Raw genomic sequence first — 9,235 nt, forward strand, 5'->3', positions numbered from 1 at the left:
GTCTGCTTTGAATCAATTGTGTCTTCCTAAGCAGATATGGTCAGGCTTTTAGAGACAATGAAGCCTACTTTTCCCTAGAGGTTCAGCCTCCCAAGGCTTCACCATTAGGCTGACTCATTTCCTGTAAGTAGGGTCACTTCCCTGTTTAAAAACCTTGGCTGTCCACAGGGGAAGCTCCATCTACTTAGAGGCATCCGAGGCCTTTCATCTTCGTGTCTTTCCTTTCTCTCCAGCTTCATCTCTCACTTTTTCTCAGATGCATTCCGAGCAGGACCGCAGTGGTCCTCAACCCAGGCAACATTTTATCACGTGGGGAGCTTTTAACAAAAGAGACTGTGGTTCAGACCATAGCTCCAGGAATGTGAGGAGTGGATCTAAGACATCTGTATGGTTTCTATTAACCTATGAACAACCAGAGTGAGAACCACTGTTCACCCAAGCTAACTACTGTCTGTAATCCAAACCTGTCTCACCCTCTCTGGGGCTTTGGGCAAGGATTCCTTATTCCGCCGTGGCTCTCCTTCCAAACCGCCAGCGTGAACCTCTCCCTTTGCTATGAACCTCTGCACACACTTTGCACATCACCGCAGCATTTGCATTCCTTTCGTGTCTTTTGTGTGCCCTAAGGATCCTGTGGCCGCTTTGAGGAAGATGCTGTTCTATTTATCTGTTTTCTTCCTTGTCAAAATTACAGGACCAGGCATATAGTAGGTGTTTAGTAAACCACTGTGGTCTAAATAAGATTTTCTGAGCCCCAGAATGACCTCTGTGTAGAAAGCCACTCCTATTCCTAGGATGTTGAGTCTCATGTGATAGAGCTTCATTCTGAGTGATCCCCAGGGTGCTGTGTCTTAGCAATTGGGTCTTTTACATCTTCTGTCTCCAAGGAAGGGGAATAATCAAAGAACTTCTACTCACTTCCTACTGAAAATGAAAGGGTATCTCACCTTTATGTGACTTAAAAAAAAAAAAGACATGAGATTATTTAGACACAGACCTTGGTTGGAGATGTATTCCACTTACTAAGTGTATGACAAATTACAGAGAGTGTCTAAACCTCTATGAAATAATATATAAAGAGCCCCATACATTGTCTTCTATTTTAGGGTCCTCTAGAGAAACAGAAGATTGATTGATAAATTGATAGATATAGGTAGGTTTATTATAAGGAATTGGCCAATGTGATTACAGAGGCGGAGAAGTCCCAAGATCTGCAGTTGCCAAGCTCGACACCCAAGAAGGCCAATAGTGTGAGTTCTAGCCTGAAAGCAAGCAGGTTTGAGACTCAAGAAGTACTGGCGTTTTGATTTAAGTCCAAAGGCAGGAAAAGAATGATGTCCCAGCCCACACAATCAGGCAGGAGATCCTACTTACTCAACCTGTTTTTATTTTTAAAAAAATGTTTATTGGAGTAGAGTTGATTTACAATGTTGTGTTAGTTTCAATGTACAGCAAAGCGACTGTGATACATATACTTACATTCCCTCTTTGTTATATTCTTTAACCACATAGGCCATTACCGAGTATTGAGTGGAGTTCTCTGTGCTGTCTTTTTGTTCTGTTCAGGCCTCCAATTGATTGGATGTGGCCCATCCACGTTAGGGAGCACAATCTGCTTTATTCAGTCTTTGACTCAAATGTTAATCTCATTCACCCTCGTGGACACAGAAGAGTTTGAGCGAATGTCTAGGCATCTTGTGGCCCAGTCCAGTTGACACATAAAATTAACCATCATACCTGTCATAGTGTAAATTTTCCATGTGTGTGAATTCCTTTTTTTTTTTTTTCCCAGAAAATACAGTTTCAGATATGTTGCTTTCTCCTGTCCCCTCTTGAGTAGAGTCTCTGCTATCTTTTCTCAGTGTCCCTCCCATCTTCCCTCTCTCTTTCCCTCCCTCTTTGTCTCTCCCCTGACCCTTTGCCTTTTTCCTGTCTCCTTCTGACTTTCTTCCTCTGTCTCCAGGCTGGTTCACTCAGGATTTAACCCAGGAAAAAGAGTGAATTCCTCTGGCACTCTTTCCATCTGTGTCTTTTGGGAATTCAAGGAGTATACCCAGCAGGATTAAAGCAAGTTGGGAGAAGAGTCTGCTCCCCACTTTGGCCAGAGTCTAGCACCCTAGTAGCAAGGGCCAGGTCTCTCTGTGCTGGGGAGAAAGGCAGGGAAGGAGAGAAGTGAGGCCTCTGACATAAATACTGTGCAGTGTGTTTTTATTACCGCATAATCCATGCTTGTGCCACTTGTTCGCATACCGCCAGTTAATGGAAACCTCATGTTCTCCTGCTCTGGCCCATCTTGAGGTTAACTCTTGCAGGGCTGGGGCATGCACCCAGGCCAAAGGAAATCCTTTCCAGAAGGAAGCCGGGTTATCAGACAGGCAGGCGCTGCCTCACATGTTGAAGGAAGTCACCATGGAGTGTGGTTAATGATAAAGGCAGGAATGTGGCAGGCAGGCACTCGTCTGGACCTGACTGTGGAGCTGCTGGTGAAATTCCACAGGACGTTTGGTGCGCTCATCGCTGGGAACCTCGGCTACCTTGGGATTCATGCAACTGGCTGCTCCTGGCGTGCTGCTCACTCTCTTGGAGCTTTGATTCGTGTGGGAGAAAGGTCTGAGGAGTCCACACACACCAGGCATAAAACAACTGCATGGGAGGAGGGCTGTGTGTTGCGACACAGCATGTGCTGCGAGTTTGTGCAAAGGCTGTGGTGTCTCTCTTTCCAAGGAGAAAGCCTCTAACTCCGCCTGGGTTGCCAGGAACAGCATCCAGAGAAGGGGATATTTGATCCTGAAGGTCTTGATGAACAAAAGAGATGTTTTTAAAATCAGGCAAGTAAGGGGAGAGGCCAATTCTGTGCCTCCGATGCCAAGAAAGCAATGTGTAGAGGGTCTAGAGTTCTCTCCTTATGCAGAGGAGGAGGCAGGGCTTGAGACGTGGTTAAAGGTGCCATACTGCCTTCCGATTCCAGCCTTCTTGATAGCTTGTGACCCAGTTTTATAACCTCTGCTTTTGTTTCCTCTCTGTAAACTGGGGGCCAAAATAGTGTCTTCTCAGAGACTGCTCTGCAGTGTATCTGATGAAACGCTTCCAGCACTTAGCCCAGTTCCTGGCATGTTAAAGGCCTGAACTCACACTGACTATCATTAGCATCAGGGAACAAAGGACAGTTTGGAATGGTCGGAACACATGTTTGGGGACCATGGATAGACCCACGGTTAGTCTGGGGCCAGATGGTGGAGGAACTGAAGGCTGTACTAAGGATTTGGACTTGATCTGGTGTGTCATGGGAAATCACTGGAGGTTAATTCATTCAAATACCGTCCTCCAGTTGGTTTCCCTTCCTGGAAGATCCTTTCCAGGAAGTCTTTTTTTACTTTCTCGTCAGGGATCCAAATAGTCCTGGGTCACTAATACCCATCACCTACCGTAGAGAAGCATCGGCCACCATAGCTCAGACCACACTTGCCACACTGTGTCCTCAGACCTTGTTCTGACACTTTAGCTCCAGGGCACAGATTCAATCAAGAGACCTCATCTGAGTTTTCCTTCTGGTCATTGGTGCTGAATGTCTGTGATTTGCAAAACAAGGACAAGGAACTGGGTCTGACTCTCTCCAAAGTTCTAGGCCCAAAGGAAAGTTTGTAAAACAATGTCTCCTTTGTCCTAGTTAGGATGAGTTGCTTGGCAGGTGAAAAACCCTGGAAATTTGCCACGAAGTGGCCATGTGACCTGCAAGTAACACTGATGGGATTTGAGCAGCAGTCACCAATGGTGGCTGCTGGCCTGTTTGTGGGGTTATCAGGGTAATGGATCCTGGCATTCTCCTCGCACCATCTTTACAAACGTCACTTTCACTTTATTGTACATTAACCCCAATCTCTTCACAAGCTCCAAAATAAAACTTCTTTGCAAACAACTGAAGTCCATCTGCTGCACTATTAAAAATACCCTAGTATGAAAATACTTAAGCATTAGAGAAATCCATGATCAGAGATATTACGGTGGATCCACCTGAACATGCCTGCCTTTGATTGGGAGAAATCAGTCTTTCTTTCTCCCTTAGGTGGGAGATTTATTACCAACCCCCACTCCCACGGTAACAAAAGAACCCCAAATTCCCAAGAGTGATCAAATTTCAAATATTGCAGGCTATTATCCAGGGTGGCTCAGACAGTAAAAAATCTGTCTGCAATTCAGGAGAGCTGGGTTGAATCCCTGGGTCAGGAAGATCCCCTGGAGAAGGCAATGGCTACCCATTCCCATATTCTTGCTTGGAGAATTCCATGGACAGAGGAGCCTGGTGGGCTACAGTCCATGGGGTGGCAAAGAGTCGGACATGACTGAGCGACTAACACAAGTGTCCGTATAAGCCCATATATGAATGGAACTCAGCTTATCAGCTGCTGATAGGTTGATTATCTAGTTGGGAATGAATGAATGACCCAATGAGTGATTACCAGATAAATGTTCTATATCCCCATTTAGTGCATGTGGATTTTATTCACCTCTGTTTCTATCCCTTGATCAATTACCCTCCTTTGAGAGAAATAACATTTTCCTGCGTTATTGCTAACAGTCTCTAGGTTGGGTCTCACTTCCTCCTCTAAAAGAGCAACCCCCGGCAGCGAGTATTTAAATTAATCCACCTCAGCTGCCATACCGTGCAGCCCATCTATCACAGCAATTTGTGCAAATGCCACTCTAGTATCCAGCTCTATGTATCATGTATTTTGAGATTGCACAGTTCCTGAGGCCTTTGTAAAGCAAACCTTTCATGAATAAATCAGGAAATACCCTGATGCATGCTTTATGTAGAGGAAGATATTCTATTTAGGTCACGCAGGGAAGTTCTGCCAAGTTTGCTAAAATGAACAAATCCCCTGAGTGCAGTCTACCTCTGCACAATTCCGAAACACAAGCAAGTCTCTCCCAGGCCCCCACGGCCATGCTCTGTCAACACGGAGGACTCCGGGTCTATAAAGTATTAGTTTGATCACCTGAGGCTCCAAACACTTTCAAGTCAGGAGCCAGGCTAGGGGTTCTGCTAGTCCATGGGAAGAACTTTGCAAATGGAAAATTTGTCCACTGCGGTGCCTGGGGCAATGGGGCTTCTGCAAGCGAGGGAGGAAGGAACTAGAAAAATTACAGTGAGCTTGTTGTCCCGGCTTGTTTTTTGAATCCACTTAAGAAAGTCCCTGACTTTGTTTGAGTCCAAAGCATTTCAGTGGACTCTTTTGAGCCTCCCAGAACAGAGGATGTGGCCTAGTGAGCCCTCCCCTTTAGCAATGGAAATACTCCCGATAAGAATAAGGATTTCCAGATTTGCAGCCAACTTCGAATTAGGGTTATCTGGGGTAGAAGAATGCAGAACAAAATGTTGACTGATTCCCTTTCCTTTGAACAAGGGCAGCCAGGCCCACCCCCTTTTGCCCAGAAAAAACTGTATGAGATTAGAAGACCCAGTCTGAAGAGACAGACGGAGCATTGACTTGGATTCTGGCGGTGAGAACGTGGAGAAGTCACAATGTCATTAAGAAGGTTGTTTGGATGGGGTCTGATGTTTGCTTTCTAGGTTCCCAAATTTATCTTGGACGGGGCAGTTTTACACCAGTCAGCCACTTAGGGACTGATTCCTTCTAACAAAAGTCAAAGGAAAGAAATTCAAAACAAGTTAACATTGTGGTTAGCAGCATATCAGCCCCCCTGATATACTGTAGAGTCAAAAGATAATCCAAAGGTTACCTGTGAGTAGATTCAGGACAGAGAGACTTAGTTCTTATTGATGTCCCTAATTTGAGAAGTTGCCTTTTCTGCCGCGTTGCCCCTTTGGTTATGCTGAATATTGAAAGACCATATCCTCTCTCTTTCCAGTACTCCCTTCCAAACATCTGTCTTTGGTTGAAGCTTTTTTCCTGATATTTGATGACGCCAGTTTTAGACACTTGGACTATGCTGAGGGCACGCTTTAAGGGTCTCAAATCTCTTTAGCGTCCATTGCCATTCATTGCCAAGGTCAAAAATGTACATTTAGTTGGTCACAGTCCTTTATAGCTTGATGTACTAATATTTACCTTCTGAAAGTGTCACTGATTTCCAAGTCCTTAGACATACTACTTTCATCCTGTTAAACCACTCACATGATTGATTGCCAAGTTTGAGTCCAGCCTCATTCCTAACAGGCTGAGTGAGCTCAATCACATTTCTTCATAAAATGCTGACTGAAATATATGTTCCCTTATCTTGGGAGAAGGACCATTTGAAAGAATTTGTATCAAAGCACAATGTGAACGATAAGTTGCAATTCAAACAGGAAGTGATTTTGCTGAAGTGTTTTCAAAGAATGAGTCTGGGTTCTCCTTTTGTTTCCTACTGCTTTCTGCAGTGTCTGGCATATAGTTGGAAATCAGTAAGTTTGCCTGTTGCTTGTTGATTGCCTTATAAATGGGAACCGAAGTATGGGGACCAATTCTCTAAGGAAGAGGAAACGGGAAAGGGCTTAGGAGAATGGACTTGCTTTACTTGTTACAAAAGTCATGTAAGCGCAAAAGGTAAAATTTAGAAGATACAAGAAAATAGCAAGAAGAAAATTAGGCAACTTCATATTTGCAACCGGTTAGCATTTTTCTGGGCATGAAGCCTTTGTCTCTCTCTCTGACTTGCACATGCACTTGTGTGTTCTCAAATAACAATACTGTCCCTTTAAGTGCCCACCACTTAGAGCTGGAATTATATTTTCTCAGCAGGCAAAGGAATAGGAGATTAGTTCCCCAGCAAATCTATTAGTTCATTAATTAATAGAAATCTGAGAAATGTCAGTGAGGGCCTGTGAAGCCTCATTCTCTCTTGCTTTTACTCTTTAAGGTAATAAAAGTAATAATAGCTAATATTTATTCAGTGCTTACTATATGCCAGGCATTGGTCTGAGCCCTTTATATACATTAACTTATTTTATCTTCATGACTACCCTAAATGGCAGATGTTACAGGTCCATAATCCCTTACCTATAATTTCACAGTCCAAAAAGCACTGGAAAACGGTTTTTGGACAAGTTCAATATAAACTCCTTTGGTAGCAAAACCTTATTGGATCTAACATGAGGCTTTTCATGGTCTTTATTAAGCCCACTTATGAACAGTCAAGTTTCATTGAAAAAACAGGAGTGTGTTTGATAGAGTGTTCTAGAACCTTCTGAAGGTTTCATGAATGAGACAGTACACACATTTTATTACTATTTTAAAATATGAAAAATTCTGCATTCCAAATCATAGTCCAAGGATTTCAAGTCTATGATTACAAATGGCATTATTATCTTCATGTTATAGATGAAAAAACTGAATCGTAGAGGCATTAAGGAACTTGCCCAAGCTTCATCAGGATTCCAACCCAGATGACTGGCTTTAAGAGTCTGCATTAAAACTTTACATTTGTTCAGTTTTCAAAAGTTTTACAGTCCTTTCAGCACAATAACTTTATAAGTTATACTTAAGAGATCTTATTCTATTTTATAATCAAGACAAGTGTGATTTAGGGAAGTTACGTGACTTGCCCAAGGTCCCATCACTAATGCAGTAGAATCAGGACTCAAGTGCAAGTCTCCTGCCTATAATCCCAGTGCTCTCATTGCTGCCCTGGGATTACTTGAAGAGTCACCAAACTCCAGCCATCACACAGCCTTGCTTTCTCACTTAACACCAGCACGACTACTCAGGCAGGCTGCACAAAATCGCTTCTACTTTTTTCAAGCCACCCATCATCAGAAAATGTGCGAGAAAGCTTAGAACTATCAAAAGTAGCTATCCACAAGTCAACCCCAAGTCAGAAGCCTGAGTTGCTCCCCTGGGCCCTAGGGGCTTCTGGCAGCCAGAGTTCACTCTCTGCTCCTGACTTCTGGTGGTCCATCCCATGCACAGCACTGGGCCAGAGAGCATGCCCCTACAGCTGCTGGGCCTCTGTGCGAGGTGCCTGCACTGGGACTGATTATGGCAGGATGGAGGAGACCTCAAGCGCTGGCAATTGCATGATAGAGGTGTCAGCCAAACTCCTTATAGACAAGTCTGGAAGGAGGGGTGTGCCACGGGGCACCCAGGTGTTTCCCATGCTAGGACTCCCCTGTTGCCCCACAGATCTTCCAAGATCCCCCCAGATCTGGAAAGTGAGATCTCAGCCACAGCATCTCTAGCCAGATTCCATTGTTCTCTGAGCCTCCCCTTTACTCAGCACATCACAGCCCATCTTCTCTCTGCTCCTCCATCAGGGGCCACACTTACTCCCCTTACACGCCCAAAGTCTCATGGTGCACCCTGTTTGCCCTCATGGGGGACTCCACATCCCACCCACGGGGACCAGGCACTCCAGAAATCTGAGTGGATTCTCAAGCTAACAGGCCATCACTTTAGAACAAGGTTAACATAGTAATGAAGAGGGTGCAAGAACATAAGGCCAGAGATCTGAGATGTAGTTCTGGCTTTGTGGCTTTGGACAAGTACCTGACCCTCTCTGGGGACATGTACCTGTCATACAAATTACACACAAATATCGTTTGGATCCAGAAGAAGTTGAATGTAAAAAAGTCCGGATTTACAATGGTATTTGCCTCACGCTCTAAGACAGAGAGAAAGCTGATCAGGTCCAGATCCTTGATGATGACATATCTTGACATTCTGTTGACACCTCGATAGTAAATCTTTGGCTGAGGTCATGCTGTTCCTTCTGCTTGGGTTGCTCTACTCAAGTAGGGCAGAGACAGATGACCCTCCATATGAGCTTAGGACATTGCAGTCTGCCTTTTGGCAAAAGTTTTTTTTGCGTCTGTTTGGCTCCATTTCGCCTTGGTTTTGGCTCCTAACTTCAGCTTCATCTCTACCCTAGGCCATATTTGCAGCCAGTGAGGGGTGCAGCACCTCTGATCTTGACCTCTATGCTCTGTTTTTGTGCCGTGGCTTCCTCTCACCCTCTGTCTATTCATTCATGTTTGGATCTTCAAGGTGATGAAAGGCCTTTTTGCCCTGGGCTACAGAACTCAACCCAGGAGCTGCCCACTTGGCTGAAGCCCCCCAGAGTCAAGAGTGAGTAACTGTTTCAAAGGGTCTACCTATATGCCCCCAGCACTTCAGAAGTTTATCTCCTCCCTCCCATCTCAATTTCCCCAGCGGGGTGAGGCCCTGCATCCCTGCAGACTCCTTCCTGGTGGGATCCTAGAAAGAGACTCAGGCTCATTACCAGCTCTGCTCCTTTT

This window comes from Odocoileus virginianus, chromosome 31 (assembly GCF_023699985.2).
Source record: "Odocoileus virginianus isolate 20LAN1187 ecotype Illinois chromosome 31, Ovbor_1.2, whole genome shotgun sequence".
NCBI classification, from domain to species: Eukaryota; Metazoa; Chordata; class Mammalia; order Artiodactyla; family Cervidae; genus Odocoileus; species Odocoileus virginianus.